General features: G+C 46.4%; 5 non-coding genes and 1 pseudogene across 5 annotated transcripts; all 6 read right to left on the reverse strand.

The window, feature by feature from the left end:
- Positions 1-2,383: 2,383 nt before the first annotated feature.
- Positions 2,384-2,502, reverse strand: LOC147110061 (5S ribosomal RNA). Its single transcript, XR_015080465.1, has one exon. It is a non-coding gene; the product is annotated as a 5S ribosomal RNA (ribosomal RNA).
- Positions 2,503-4,919: 2,417 nt separating this feature from the next.
- LOC147110062 (5S ribosomal RNA) lies at positions 4,920-5,038 on the reverse strand. The gene has a single exon (XR_015080475.1). It is a non-coding gene; the product is annotated as a 5S ribosomal RNA (ribosomal RNA).
- A 2,418-nt stretch (positions 5,039-7,456) lies between these two features.
- Positions 7,457-7,575, reverse strand: LOC147110063 (5S ribosomal RNA). Its single transcript, XR_015080495.1, has one exon. It is a non-coding gene; the product is annotated as a 5S ribosomal RNA (ribosomal RNA).
- Positions 7,576-9,992: 2,417 nt separating this feature from the next.
- LOC147110064 (5S ribosomal RNA) lies at positions 9,993-10,111 on the reverse strand (annotated as a pseudogene).
- A 2,409-nt stretch (positions 10,112-12,520) lies between these two features.
- LOC147110065 (5S ribosomal RNA) lies at positions 12,521-12,639 on the reverse strand. Its single transcript, XR_015080476.1, has one exon. It is a non-coding gene; the product is annotated as a 5S ribosomal RNA (ribosomal RNA).
- Positions 12,640-15,066: 2,427 nt separating this feature from the next.
- On the reverse strand, positions 15,067-15,185 carry LOC147110066 (5S ribosomal RNA). The gene has a single exon (XR_015080477.1). It is a non-coding gene; the product is annotated as a 5S ribosomal RNA (ribosomal RNA).
- Positions 15,186-15,552: the final 367 nt, after the last annotated feature.

Consider the following 15,552-nt stretch of genomic DNA (forward strand, 5'->3'; position numbering starts at 1 on the left):
ATTTTTTTCTCTTCTACGCATTCATACAAGTATTCAACACTCAATTTACATTTACAAATTTTACTCCTCCCGCAACCCCCCACCCCCCCTCCACCTCTTCTTGCTGCTCTGCCTCCCACACAAACAAACTACAAGCCCAACCCTTCATTGCCTTCTATTCAAATATTACATCAAATAAACATGCTCAAACACCAAGTCTTAAGGGCTGTAGCATCTTTCAAACTGGACAAATACCCAGGCCCGCATCAAATCTATCCCACACTCTTAAGGGAAGTAAGACACCAAATAGCACAGGCTCTCACCATCATTTTACAATCCTCTCTGGCTACAGGTGTGGTGCCCGACCACTGGAGGACTGCTAACGTGCTACCGTTCTTTCAAAAGGGAGAGAGGGATAGACCGCATAATTACAGGCCAGTCAGCCTAACCTCGGTGGTGGGAAAATTATTGGAAAAAGTTCTGAGGGACAGGAGAAATCTTCATTTAGAAAGACACGGATTAATCAGGGACAGTCAGCATGGATTTCTTAACGGAAGGTCGTGTCTGACTAACGCAATTCAATTTTTCGAGGAGGTAACAAGGAGGGTCGATGAGGGTAGTGCCTTTGATGTAGTCTATATGGATTTTAGCAAGGCTTTTGATAAGGTCCCGCATGCCAGATTGGTCACGAAAGTAAAAGCCCATGGGATCCAAGGCAAAGTGGCAAGTTGGATCCAAAATTGGCTCAGAGGCAGGAAACAAAGGGTAATGGTCGAAGGGTGTTTTTGTGACCGGAAGGCTGTTTCCAGTGGGGTTCCGCAGGGCTCACAGAATCACAGAAACCCCACAGTGCAGATAGAGGCCATTTCGGCCCATCGAGCCTGCACCGACTCAGTACTGGGCCCTTTGCTTTTTCTGGTATATATCAATGATTTGGATTTGAATGTAGGAAGTATGATTAAGAAGTTTGCAGATGATACAAAAATTGGCCGTGTGGTTAATAATGAAACAGAATGCTGTAGACTGCAGGAAGATATCAATGGACTCGTCTAGTGGGCAGAACAGTGGCAAATGGAATTCAGTTGGAATACACAATAAATGGTAGGACACTGAGAAATGCAGAGGATCAGCGGGACCTTGGAGTGCATGTCCACAGATCCCTGAAGGTAGCAGGACAGGTAGATAAAGTGGTTAAGCAGGCATACGGGATACTTGCCTTTATTAGCCGAGGCGTAGAATATAAGAGCGGGGAGGTTATGCTTCAACTGTATAAAACACTAGTTAGGCCGCAGCTAGAGTGCCGCGTGCAGTTCTGGTCACCACATTACAAGAAGGATGCGATTGCACTAGAGAAGGTGCAGAGGAGATTTCCGAGGATGTTGCCTGGGCTGGGGAATTTTAGTTATGAGGAAAGATTGGATAGGCTGGGGTTGTTTTCTTTGGAACACAGGAGGCTGAGGCGAGACCTAATTGAGGTGTGTAAAATTATGAGGGGCCGAGATAGAGTGGATAGGAAGGACCTATTTCCCTTAGCAGAAGGGTCAATAATAGATTTCAAGTAATTGGTAGGAGGTTTACAGGGAATTTGAGGAGACATTTTTTCACCCAGTGAATGGTGGGGGTCTGGAATGCACTGCCTGAAAGGGTGGTAGAGGCAGAAACCCTCATCACGTTTAAAAAGTACTTGGATATGCACTTGAACTGCCGTAACCTACAAGGCTACGGACCAAGTGCTGTAAAGTGGGATTTGGGTGGATTGCTCTTTGTCGGCTGGCACGGACAAGATGGGCCGAATGGCCTCCTTCTGTGCTGTAAATTTCTATGATTCTGCCTGATCATGTGACATCTGCCCACACGACTTCTACAAATGTTATTACATTGTAGCCAGGATTGTTTAGTTTCCAATTCCGCCCATTTTGAAGCCAGGTCTCCGTTATGGCTACTATTGCATAACCCCATGTGGCAACTTGCGCCTGCAACTCGTCAATCTTATTTGTAACGCTCCTCGCATTAACACACATGCATTTCAACAGCATGCTAGTTGGCTTTGCTTTTTTCCTGAATTTAACTGCTGCTCTTTCGACATTCTTCTTTGTTCTGTTGCTGTTTGTCCCTCCGAGTTTTCTATGCACCTTGTCTCTCCTCTCTGCTGCTGTGTCCTGGTGGCCCTCCGCCAGTGTGTGTATTTTGGCTATCTTATTTTCTTCTTCTGCTTATTTCGGCCCTGTGTCTGGAGCCCCTTGCATTTGTGTAGCAGCAGGAGAATGTGCAGCGAAGAAATGGTCAAAGGAAAGCGAGAGAGAGAGAGAGAGAGAGAGAGAGCAGCAAAAAGGATGTTGATTGATTAAGAGCAGTGTGTGCGCGTGTGTGTGCAAAACGTTGAGCAGCCTGTGGCGGCAGCAAAAGCCTACTGCACCTGGTATTCCCAGGCGGTCTCCCATCCAAGTACTAACCAGGCCTGACTCTGCTTAGCTTCCGAGATCAGACGAGATCGGGCGCATTCAGACTAGTATGGCCGTAGGCATATGCTGGCTGGCTTTCTCTTTACTTAAAGCTGTCGCCCATTTTTTTCTCTTCTACGCATTCATACAAGTATTCAACACTCAATTTACATTTACAAATTTTACTCCTCCCGCAACCCCCCACCCCCCCTCCACCTCTTCTTGCTGCTCTGCCTCCCACACAAACAAACTACAAGCCCAACCCTTCATTGCCTTCTATTCAAATATTACATCAAATAAACATGCTCAAACACCAAGTCTTAAGGGCTGTAGCATCTTTCAAACTGGACAAATACCCAGGCCCGCATCAAATCTATCCCACACTCTTAAGGGAAGTAAGACACCAAATAGCACAGGCTCTCACCATCATTTTACAATCCTCTCTGGCTACAGGTGTGGTGCCCGACCACTGGAGGACTGCTAACGTGCTACCGTTCTTTCAAAAGGGAGAGAGGGATAGACCGCATAATTACAGGCCAGTCAGCCTAACCTCGGTGGTGGGAAAATTATTGGAAAAAGTTCTGAGGGACAGGAGAAATCTTCATTTAGAAAGACACGGATTAATCAGGGACAGTCAGCATGGATTTCTTAACGGAAGGTCGTGTCTGACTAACGCAATTCAATTTTTCGAGGAGGTAACAAGGAGGGTCGATGAGGGTAGTGCCTTTGATGTAGTCTATATGGATTTTAGCAAGGCTTTTGATAAGGTCCCGCATGCCAGATTGGTCACGAAAGTAAAAGCCCATGGGATCCAAGGCAAAGTGGCAAGTTGGATCCAAAATTGGCTCAGAGGCAGGAAACAAAGGGTAATGGTCGAAGGGTGTTTTTGTGACCGGAAGGCTGTTTCCAGTGGGGTTCCGCAGGGCTCACAGAATCACAGAAACCCCACAGTGCAGATAGAGGCCATTTCGGCCCATCGAGCCTGCACCGACTCAGTACTGGGCCCTTTGCTTTTTCTGGTATATATCAATGATTTGGATTTGAATGTAGGAAGTATGATTAAGAAGTTTGCAGATGATACAAAAATTGGCCGTGTGGTTAATAATGAAACAGAATGCTGTAGACTGCAGGAAGATATCAATGGACTCGTCTAGTGGGCAGAACAGTGGCAAATGGAATTCAGTTGGAATACACAATAAATGGTAGGACACTGAGAAATGCAGAGGATCAGCGGGACCTTGGAGTGCATGTCCACAGATCCCTGAAGGTAGCAGGACAGGTAGATAAAGTGGTTAAGCAGGCATACGGGATACTTGCCTTTATTAGCCGAGGCGTAGAATATAAGAGCGGGGAGGTTATGCTTCAACTGTATAAAACACTAGTTAGGCCGCAGCTAGAGTGCCGCGTGCAGTTCTGGTCACCACATTACAAGAAGGATGCGATTGCACTAGAGAAGGTGCAGAGGAGATTTCCGAGGATGTTGCCTGGGCTGGGGAATTTTAGTTATGAGGAAAGATTGGATAGGCTGGGGTTGTTTTCTTTGGAACACAGGAGGCTGAGGCGAGACCTAATTGAGGTGTGTAAAATTATGAGGGGCCGAGATAGAGTGGATAGGAAGGACCTATTTCCCTTAGCAGAAGGGTCAATAATAGATTTCAAGTAATTGGTAGGAGGTTTACAGGGAATTTGAGGAGACATTTTTTCACCCAGTGAATGGTGGGGGTCTGGAATGCACTGCCTGAAAGGGTGGTAGAGGCAGAAACCCTCATCACGTTTAAAAAGTACTTGGATATGCACTTGAACTGCCGTAACCTACAAGGCTACGGACCAAGTGCTGTAAAGTGGGATTTGGGTGGATTGCTCTTTGTCGGCTGGCACGGACAAGATGGGCCGAATGGCCTCCTTCTGTGCTGTAAATTTCTATGATTCTGCCTGATCATGTGACATCTGCCCACACGACTTCTACAAATGTTATTACATTGTAGCCAGGATTGTTTAGTTTCCAATTCCGCCCATTTTGAAGCCAGGTCTCCGTTATGGCTACTATTGCATAACCCCATGTGGCAACTTGCGCCTGCAACTCGTCAATCTTATTTGTAACACTCCTCGCATTAACACACATGCATTTCAACAGCATGCTAGTTGGCTTTGCTTTTTTCCTGAATTTAACTGCTGCTCTTTCTACATTCTTCTTTGTTCTGTTGCTGTTTGTCCCTCCGAGTTTTCTATGCACCTTGTCTCTCCTCTCTGCTGCTGTGTCCTGGTGGCCCTCCGCCAGTGTGTGTATTTTGGCTATCTTATTTTCTTCTTCTGCTTATTTCGGCCCTGTGTCTGGAGCCCCTTGCATTTGTGTAGCAGCAGGAGAATGTGCAGCGAAGAAATGGTCAAAGGAAAGCGAGAGAGAGAGAGAGAGAGAGCAGCAAAAAGGATGTTGATTGATTAAGAGCAGTGTGTGCGCGTGTGTGTGCAAAACGTTGAGCAGCCTGTGGCGGCAGCAAAAGCCTACTGCACCTGGTATTCCCAGGCAGTCTCCCATCCAAGTACTAACCAGGCCTGACTCTGCTTAGCTTCCGAGATCAGACGAGATCGGGCGCATTCAGACTAGTATGGCCGTAGGCATATGCTAGCTGGCTTTCTCTTTACTTAAAGCTGTCGCCCATTTTTTTCTCTTCTACGCATTCATACAAGTATTCAACACTCAATTTACATTTACAAATTTTACTCCTCCCGCAACCCCCCACCCCCCCTCCACCTCTTCTTGCTGCTCTGCCTCCCACACAAACAAACTACAAGCCCAACCCTTCATTGCCTTCTATTCAAATATTACATCAAATAAACATGCTCAAACACCAAGTCTTAAGGGCTGTAGCATCTTTCAAACTGGACAAATACCCAGGCCCGCATCAAATCTATCCCACACTCTTAAGAGAAGTAAGACACCAAATAGCACAGGCTCTCACCATCATTTTACAATCCTCTCTGGCTACAGGTGTGGTGCCCGACCACTGGAGGACTGCTAACGTGCTACCGCTCTTTCAAAAGGGAGAGAGGGATAGACCGCATAATTACAGGCCAGTCAGCCTAACCTCGGTGGTGGGAAAATTATTGGAAAAAGTTCTGAGGGACAGGAGAAATCTTCATTTAGAAAGACACGGATTAATCAGGGACAGTCAGCATGGATTTCTTAACGGAAGGTCGTGTCTGACTAACGCAATTCAATTTTTCGAGGAGGTAACAAGGAGGGTCGATGAGGGTAGTGCCTTTGATGTAGTCTATATGGATTTTAGCAAGGCTTTTGATAAGGTCCCGCATGCCAGATTGGTCACGAAAGTAAAAGCCCATGGGATCCAAGGCAAAGTGGCAAGTTGGATCCAAAATTGGCTCAGAGGCAGGAAACAAAGGGTAATGGTCGGAAGGGTGTTTTTGTGACCGGAAGGCTGTTTCCAGTGGGGTTCCGCAGGGCTCACAGAATCACAGAAACCCCACAGTGCAGATAGAGGCCATTTCGGCCCATCGAGCCTGCACCGACTCAGTACTGGGCCCTTTGCTTTTTCTGGTATATATCAATGATTTGGATTTGAATGTAGGAAGTATGATTAAGAAGTTTGCAGATGATACAAAAATTGGCCGTGTGGTTAATAATGAAACAGAATGCTGTAGACTGCAGGAAGATATCAATGGACTCGTCTAGTGGGCAGAACAGTGGCAAATGGAATTCAGTTGGAATACACAATAAATGGTAGGACACTGAGAAATGCAGAGGATCAGCGGGACCTTGGAGTGCATGTCCACAGATCCCTGAAGGTAGCAGGACAGGTAGATAAAGTGGTTAAGCAGGCATACGGGATACTTGCCTTTATTAGCCGAGGCGTAGAATATAAGAGCGGGGAGGTTATGCTTCAACTGTATAAAACACTAGTTAGGCCGCAGCTAGAGTGCCGCGTGCAGTTCTGGTCACCACATTACAAGAAGGATGCGATTGCACTAGAGAAGGTGCAGAGGAGATTTCCGAGGATGTTGCCTGGGCTGGGGAATTTTAGTTATGAGGAAAGATTGGATAGGCTGGGGTTGTTTTCTTTGGAACACAGGAGGCTGAGGCGAGACCTAATTGAGGTGTGTAAAATTATGAGGGGCCGAGATAGAGTGGATAGGAAGGACCTATTTCCCTTAGCAGAAGGGTCAATAATAGATTTCAAGTAATTGGTAGGAGGTTTACAGGGAATTTGAGGAGACATTTTTTCACCCAGTGAATGGTGGGGGTCTGGAATGCACTGCCTGAAAGGGTGGTAGAGGCAGAAACCCTCATCACGTTTAAAAAGTACTTGGATATGCACTTGAACTGCCGTAACCTACAAGGCTACGGACCAAGTGCTGTAAAGTGGGATTTGGGTGGATTGCTCTTTGTCGGCTGGCACGGACAAGATGGGCCGAATGGCCTCCTTCTGTGCTGTAAATTTCTATGATTCTGCCTGATCATGTGACATCTGCCCACACGACTTCTACAAATGTTATTACATTGTAGCCAGGATTGTTTAGTTTCCAATTCCGCCCATTTTGAAGCCAGGTCTCCGTTATAGCTACTATTGCATAACCCCATGTGGCAACTTGCGCCTGCAACTCGTCAATCTTATTTGTAACGCTCCTCGCATTAACACACATGCATTTCAACAGCATGCTAGTTGGCTTTGCTTTTTTCCTGAATTTAACTGCTGCTCTTTCTACATTCTTCTTTGTTCTGTTGCTGTTTGTCCCTCCGAGTTTTCTATGCACCTTGTCTCTCCTCTCTGCTGCTGTGTCCTGGTGGCCCTCCGCCAGTGTGTGTATTTTGGCTATCTTATTTTCTTCTTCTGCTTATTTCGGCCCTGTGTCTGGAGCCCCTTGCATTTGTGTAGCAGCAGGAGAATGTGCAGCGAAGAAATGGTCAAAGGAAAGCAAGAGAGAGAGAGAGAGAGAGCAGCAAAAAGGATGTTGATTGATTAAGAGCAGTGTGTGCGCGTGTGTGTGCAAAACGTTGAGCAGCCTGTGGCGGCAGCAAAAGCCTACTGCACCTGGTATTCCCAGGCAGTCTCCCATCCAAGTACTAACCAGGCCTGACTCTGCTTAGCGTCCGAGATCAGACGAGATCGGGCGCATTCAGACTAGTATGGCCGTAGGCATATGCTAGCTGGCTTTCTCTTTACTTAAAGCTGTCGCCCATTTTTTTCTCTTCTACGCATTCATACAAGTATTCAACACTCAATTTACATTTACAAATTTTACTCCTCCCGCAACCCCCCACCCCCCCTCCACCTCTTCTTGCTGCTCTGCCTCCCACACAAACAAACTACAAGCCCAACCCTTCATTGCCTTCTATTCAAATATTACATCAAATAAACATGCTCAAACACCAAGTCTTAAGGGCTGTAGCATCTTTCAAACTGGACAAATACCCAGGCCCGCATCAAATCTATCCCACACTCTTAAGAGATGTAAGACACCAAATAGCACAGGCTCTCACCATCATTTTACAATCCTCTCTGGCTACAGGTGTGGTGCCCGACCACTGGAGGACTGCTAACGTGCTACCGTTCTTTCAAAAGGGAGAGAGGGATAGACCGCATAATTACAGGCCAGTCAGCCTAACCTCGGTGGTGGGAAAATTATTGGAAAAAGTTCTGAGGGACAGGAGAAATCTTCATTTAGAAAGACACGGATTAATCAGGGACAGTCAGCATGGATTTCTTAACGGAAGGTCGTGTCTGACTAACGCAATTCAATTTTTCGAGGAGGTAACAAGGAGGGTCGATGAGGGTAGTGCCTTTGATGTAGTCTATATGGATTTTAGCAAGGCTTTTGATAAGGTCCCGCATGCCAGATTGGTCACGAAAGTAAAAGCCCATGGGATCCAAGGCAAAGTGGCAAGTTGGATCCAAAATTGGCTCAGAGGCAGGAAACAAAGGGTAATGGTCGAAGGGTGTTTTTGTGACCGGAAGGCTGTTTCCAGTGGGGTTCCGCAGGGCTCACAGAATCACAGAAACCCCACAGTGCAGATAGAGGCCATTTCGGCCCATCGAGCCTGCACCGACTCAGTACTGGGCCCTTTGCTTTTTCTGGTATATATCAATGATTTGGATTTGAATGTAGGAAGTATGATTAAGAAGTTTGCAGATGATACAAAAATTGGCCGTGTGGTTAATAATGAAACAGAATGCTGTAGACTGCAGGAAGATATCAATGGACTCGTCTAGTGGGCAGAACAGTGGCAAATGGAATTCAGTTGGAATACACAATAAATGGTAGGACACTGAGAAATGCAGAGGATCAGCGGGACCTTGGAGTGCATGTCCACAGATCCCTGAAGGTAGCAGGACAGGTAGATAAAGTGGTTAAGCAGGCATACGGGATACTTGCCTTTATTAGCCGAGGCATAGAATATAAGAGCGGGGAGGTTATGCTTCAACTGTATAAAACACTAGTTAGGCCGCAGCTAGAGTGCCGCGTGCAGTTCTGGTCACCACATTACAAGAAGGATGCGATTGCACTAGAGAAGGTGCAGAGGAGATTTCCGAGGATGTTGCCTGGGCTGGGGAATTTTAGCTATGAGGAAAGATTGGATAGGCTGGGGTTGTTTTCTTTGGAACACAGGAGGCTGAGGCGAGACCTAATTGAGGTGTGTAAAATTATGAGGGGCCGAGATAGAGTGGATAGGAAGGACCTATTTCCCTTAGCAGAAGGGTCAATAATAGATTTCAAGTAATTGGTAGGAGGTTTACAGGGAATTTGAGGAGACATTTTTTCACCCAGTGAATGGTGGGGGTCTGGAATGCACTGCCTGAAAGGGTGGTAGAGGCAGAAACCCTCATCACGTTTAAAAAGTACTTGGATATGCACTTGAACTGCCGTAACCTACAAGGCTACGGACCAAGTGCTGTAAAGTGGGATTTGGGTGGATTGCTCTTTGTCGGCTGGCACGGACAAGATGGGCCGAATGGCCTCCTTCTGTGCTGTAAATTTCTATGATTCTGCCTGATCATGTGACATCTGCCCACACGACTTCTACAAATGTTATTACATTGTAGCCAGGATTGTTTAGTTTCCAATTCCGCCCATTTTGAAGCCAGGTGTCCGTTATGGCTACTATTGCATAACCCCATGTGGCAACTTGCGCCTGCAACTCGTCAATCTTATTTGTAACACTCCTCGCATTAACACACATGCATTTCAACAGCATGCTAGTTGGCTTTGCTTTTTTCCTGAATTTAACTGCTGCTCTTTCTACATTCTTCTTTGTTCTGTTGCTGTTTGTCCCTCCGAGTTTTCTATGCACCTTGTCTCTCCTCTCTGCTGCTGTGTCCTGGTGGCCCTCCGCCAGTGTGTGTATTTTGGCTATCTTATTTTCTTCTTCTGCTTATTTCGGCCCTGTGTCTGGAGCCCCTTGCATTTGTGTAGCAGCAGGAGAATGTGCAGCGAAGAAATGGTCAAAGGAAAGCGAGAGAGAGAGAGAGAGAGAGCAGCAAAAAGGATGTTGATTGATTAAGAGCAGTGTGTGCGCGTGTGTGTGCAAAACGTTGAGCAGCCTGTGGCGGCAGCAAAAGCCTACTGCACCTGGTATTCCCAGGCAGTCTCCCATCCAAGTACTAACCAGGCCTGACTCTACTTAGCTTCCGAGATCAGACGAGATCGGGCGCATTCAGACTAGTATGGCCGTAGGCATATGCTAGCTGGCTTTCTCTTTACTTAAAGCTGTCGCCCATTTTTTTCTCTTCTACACATTCATACAAGTATTCAACACTCAATTTACATTTACAAATTTTACTCCTCCCGCAACCCCCCACCCCCCCTCCACCTCTTCTTGCTGCTCTGCCTCCCACACAAACAAACTACAAGCCCAACCCTTCATTGCCTTCTATTCAAATATTACATCAAATAAACATGCTCAAACACCAAGTCTTAAGGGCTGTAGCATCTTTCAAACTGGACAAATACCCAGGCCCGCATCAAATCTATCCCACACTCTTAAGAGAAGTAAGACACCAAATAGCACAGGCTCTCACCATCATTTTACAATCCTCTCTGGCTACAGGTGTGGTGCCCGACCACTGGAGGACTGCTAACGTGCTACCGTTCTTTCAAAAGGGAGAGAGGGATAGACCGCATAATTACAGGCCAGTCAGCCTAACCTCGGTGGTGGGAAAATTATTGGAAAAAGTTCTGAGGGACAGGAGAAATCTTCATTTAGAAAGACACGGATTAATCAGGGACAGTCAGCATGGATTTCTTAACGGAAGGTCGTGTCTGACTAACGCAATTCAATTTTTCGAGGAGGTAACAAGGAGGGTCGATGAGGGTAGTGCCTTTGATGTAGTCTATATGGATTTTAGCAAGGCTTTTGATAAGGTCCCGCATGCCAGATTGGTCACGAAAGTAAAAGCCCATGGGATCCAAGGCAAAGTGGCAAGTTGGATCCAAAATTGGCTCAGAGGCAGGAAACAAAGGGTAATGGTCGAAGGGTGTTTTTGTGACCGGAAGGCTGTTTCCAGTGGGGTTCCGCAGGGCTCACAGAATCACAGAAACCCCACAGTGCAGATAGAGGCCATTTCGGCCCATCGAGCCTGCACCGACTCAGTACTGGGCCCTTTGCTTTTTCTGGTATATATCAATGATTTGGATTTGAATGTAGGAAGTATGATTAAGAAGTTTGCAGATGATACAAAAATTGGCCGTGTGGTTAATAATGAAACAGAATGCTGTAGACTGCAGGAAGATATCAATGGACTCGTCTAGTGGGCAGAACAGTGGCAAATGGAATTCAGTTGGAATACACAATAAATGGTAGGACACTGAGAAATGCAGAGGATCAGCGGGACCTTGGAGTGCATGTCCACAGATCCCTGAAGGTAGCAGGACAGGTAGATAAAGTGGTTAAGCAGGCATACGGGATACTTGCCTTTATTAGCCGAGGCGTAGAATATAAGAGCGGGGAGGTTATGCTTCAACTGTATAAAACACTAGTTAGGCCGCAGCTAGAGTGCCGCGTGCAGTTCTGGTCACCACATTACAAGAAGGATGCGATTGCACTAGAGAAGGTGCAGAGGAGATTTCCGAGGATGTTGCCTGGGCTGGGGAATTTTAGTTATGAGGAAAGATTGGATAGGCTGGGGTTGTTTTCTTTGGAACACAGGAGGCTGAGGTGAGACCTAATTGAGGTGTGTAAAATTATGAGGGGCCGAGATAGAGTGGATAGGAAGGACCTATTTCCCTTAGCAGAAGGGTCAATAATAGATTTCAAGTAATTGGTAGGAGGTTTACAGGGAATTTGAGGAGACATTTTTTCACCCAGTGAATGGTGGGGGTCTGGAATGCACTGCCTGAAAGGGTGGTAGAGGCAGAAACCCTCATCACGTTTAAAAAGTACTTGGATATGCACTTGAACTGCCGTAACCTACAAGGCTACGGACCAAGTGCTGTAAAGATTTGGGTGGATTGCTCTTTGTCGGCTGGCACGGACAAGATGGGCCGAATGGCCTCCTTCTGTGCTGTAAATTTCTATGATTCTGCCTGATCATGTGACATCTGCCCACACGACTTCTACAAATGTTATTACATTGTAGCCAGGATTGTTTAGTTTCCAATTCCGCCCATTTTGAAGCCAGGTCTCCGTTATGGCTACTATTGCATAACCCCATGTGGCAACTTGCGCCTGCAACTCGTCAATCTTATTTGTAACACTCCTCGCATTAACACACATGCATTTCAACAGCATGCTAGTTGGCTTTGCTTTTTTCCTGAATTTAACTGCTGCTCTTTCTACATTCTTCTTTGTTCTGTTGCTGTTTGTCCCTCCGAGTTTTCTATGCACCTTGTCTCTCCTCTCTGCTGCTGTGTCCTGGTGGCCCTCCGCCAGTGTGTGTATTTTGGCTATCTTATTTTCTTCTTCTGCTTATTTTGGCCCTGTGTCTGGAGCCCCTTGCATTTGTGTAGCAGCAGGAGAATGTGCAGCGAAGAAATGGTCAAAGGAAAGCGAGAGAGAGAGAGAGAGCAGCAAAAAGGATGTTGATTGATTAAGAGCAGTGTGTGCGCGTGTGTGTGCAAAACGTTGAGCAGCCTGTGGCGGCAGCAAAAGCCTACTGCACCTGGTATTCCCAGGCAGTCTCCCATCCAAGTACTAACCAGGCCTGACTCTGCTTAGCTTCCGAGATCAGACGAGATCGGGCGCATTCAGACTAGTATGGCCGTAGGCATATGCTAGCTGGCTTTCTCTTTACTTAAAGCTGTCGCCCATTTTTTTCTCTTCTACGCATTCATACAAGTATTCAACACTCAATTTACATTTACAAATTTTACTCCTCCCGCAACCCCCCACCCCCCCTCCACCTCTTCTTGCTGCTCTGCCTCCCACACAAACAAACTACAAGCCCAACCCTTCATTGCCTTCTATTCAAATATTACATCAAATAAACATGCTCAAACACCAAGTCTTAAGGGCTGTAGCATCTTTCAAACTGGACAAATACCCAGGCCCGCATCAAATCTATCCCACACTCTTAAGAGAAGTAAGACACCAAATAGCACAGGCTCTCACCATCATTTTACAATCCTCTCTGGCTACAGGTGTGGTGCCCGACCACTGGAGGACTGCTAACGTGCTACCGCTCTTTCAAAAGGGAGAGAGGGATAGACCGCATAATTACAGGCCAGTCAGCCTAACTTCGGTGGTGGGAAAATTATTGGAAAAAGTTCTGAGGGACAGGAGAAATCTTCATTTAGAAAGACACGGATTAATCAGGGACAGTCAGCATGGATTTCTTAACGGAAGGTCGTGTCTGACTAACGCAATTCAATTTTTCGAGGAGGTAACAAGGAGGGTCGATGAGGGTAGTGCCTTTGATGTAGTCTATATGGATTTTAGCAAGGCTTTTGATAAGGTCCCGCATGCCAGATTGGTCACGAAAGTAAAAGCCCATGGGATCCAAGGCAAAGTGGCAAGTTGGATCCAAAATTGGCTCAGAGGCAGGAAACAAAGGGTAATGGTCGAAGGGTGTTTTTGTGACCGGAAGGCTGTTTCCAGTGGGGTTCCGCAGGGCTCACAGAATCACAGAAACCCCACAGTGCAGATAGAGGCCATTTCGGCCCATCGAGCCTGCACCGACTCAGTACTGGGCCCTTTGCTTTTTCTGGTATATATCAATGATTTGGATTTGAATGTAGGAAGTATGATTAAGAAGTTTGCAGATGATACAAAAATTGGCCGTGTGGTTAATAATGAAACAGAATGCTGTAGACTGCAGGAAGATATCAATGGACTCGTCTAGTGGGCAGAACAGTGGCAAATGGAATTCAGTTGGAATACACAATAAATGGTAGGACACTGAGAAATGCAGAGGATCAGCGGGACCTTGGAGTGCATGTCCACAGATCCCTGAAGGTAGCAGGACAGGTAGATAAAGTGGTTAAGCAGGCATACGGGATACTTGCCTTTATTAGCCGAGGCGTAGAATATAAGAGCGGGGAGGTTATGCTTCAACTGTATAAAACACTAGTTAGGCCGCAGCTAGAGTGCCGCGTGCAGTTCTGGTCACCACATTACAAGAAGGATGCGATTGCACTAGAGAAGGTGCAGAGGAGATTTCCGAGGATGTTGCCTGGGCTGGGGAATTTTAGTTATGAGGAAAGATTGGATAGGCTGGGGTTGTTTTCTTTGGAACACAGGAGGCTGAGGCGAGACCTAATTGAGGTGTGTAAAATTATGAGGGGCCGAGATAGAGTGGATAGGAAGGACCTATTTCCCTTAGCAGAAGGGTCAATAATAGATTTCAAGTAATTGGTAGGAGGTTTACAGGGAATTTGAGGAGACATTTTTTCACCCAGTGAATGGTGGGGGTCTGGAATGCACTGCCTGAAAGGGTGGTAGAGGCAGAAACCCTCATCACGTTTAAAAAGTACTTGGATATGCACTTGAACTGCCGTAACCTACAAGGCTACGGACCAAGTGCTGTAAAGTGGGATTTGGGTGGATTGCTCTTTGTCGGCTGGCACGGACAAGATGGGCCGAATGGCCTCCTTCTGTGCTGTAAATTTCTATGATTCTGCCTGATCATGTGACATCTGCCCACACGACTTCTACAAATGTTATTACATTGTAGCCAGGATTGTTTAGTTTCCAATTCCGCCCATTTTGAAGCCAGGTCTCCGTTATGGCTACTATTGCATAACCCCATGTGGCAACTTGCGCCTGCAACTCGTCAATCTTATTTGTAACACTCCTCGTTTTAACACACATGCATTTCAACAGCATGCTAGTTGGCTTTGCTTTTTTCCTGAATTTAACTGCTGCTCTTTCTACATTCTTCTTTGTTCTGTTGCTGTTTGTCCCTCCGAGTTTTCTATGCACCTTGTCTCTCCTCTCTGCTGCTGTGTCCTGGTGGCCCTCCGCCAGTGTGTGTATTTTGGCTATCTTATTTTCTTCTTCTGCTTATTTCGGCCCTGTGTCTGGAGCCCCTTGCATTTGTGTAGCAGCAGGAGAATGTGCAGCGAAGAAATGGTCAAAGGAAAGCGAGAGAGAGAGAGAGAGAGAGAGAGAGAGAGCAGCAAAAAGGATGTTGATTGATTAAGAGCAGTGTGTGCGCGTGTGTGTGCAAAACGTTGAGCAGCCTGTGGCGGCAGCAAAAGCCTACTGCACCTGGTATTCCCAGGCAGTCTCCCATCCAAGTACTAACCAGGCCTGACTCTGCTTAGCTTCCGAGATCAGACGAGATCGGGCGCATTCAGACTAGTATGGCCGTAGGCATATGCTAGTTGGCTTTCTCTTTACTTAAAGCTGTCGCCCATTTTTTTCTCTTCTACGCATTCATACAAGTATTCAACACTCAATTTACATTTACAAATTTTACTCCTCCCGCAACCCCCCACCCCCCCTCCACCTCTTCTTGCTGCTCTGCCTCCCACACAAACAAACTACAAGCCCAACCCTTCATTGCCTTCTATTCAAATATTACATCAAATAAACATGCTCAAACACCAAGTCTTAAGGGCTGTAGCATCTTTCAAACTGGACAAATACCCAGGCCCGCATCAAATCTATCCCACACTCTTAAGAGAAGTAAGACACCAAATAGCACAGGCTCTCACCATCATTTTACAATCCTCTCTGGCT

Source organism: Somniosus microcephalus, chromosome 12 (assembly GCF_052327205.1).
Source record: "Somniosus microcephalus isolate GS21.2 chromosome 12, FLI_Smic_1.0, whole genome shotgun sequence".
Classification (NCBI taxonomy): domain Eukaryota; kingdom Metazoa; phylum Chordata; class Chondrichthyes; order Squaliformes; family Somniosidae; genus Somniosus; species Somniosus microcephalus.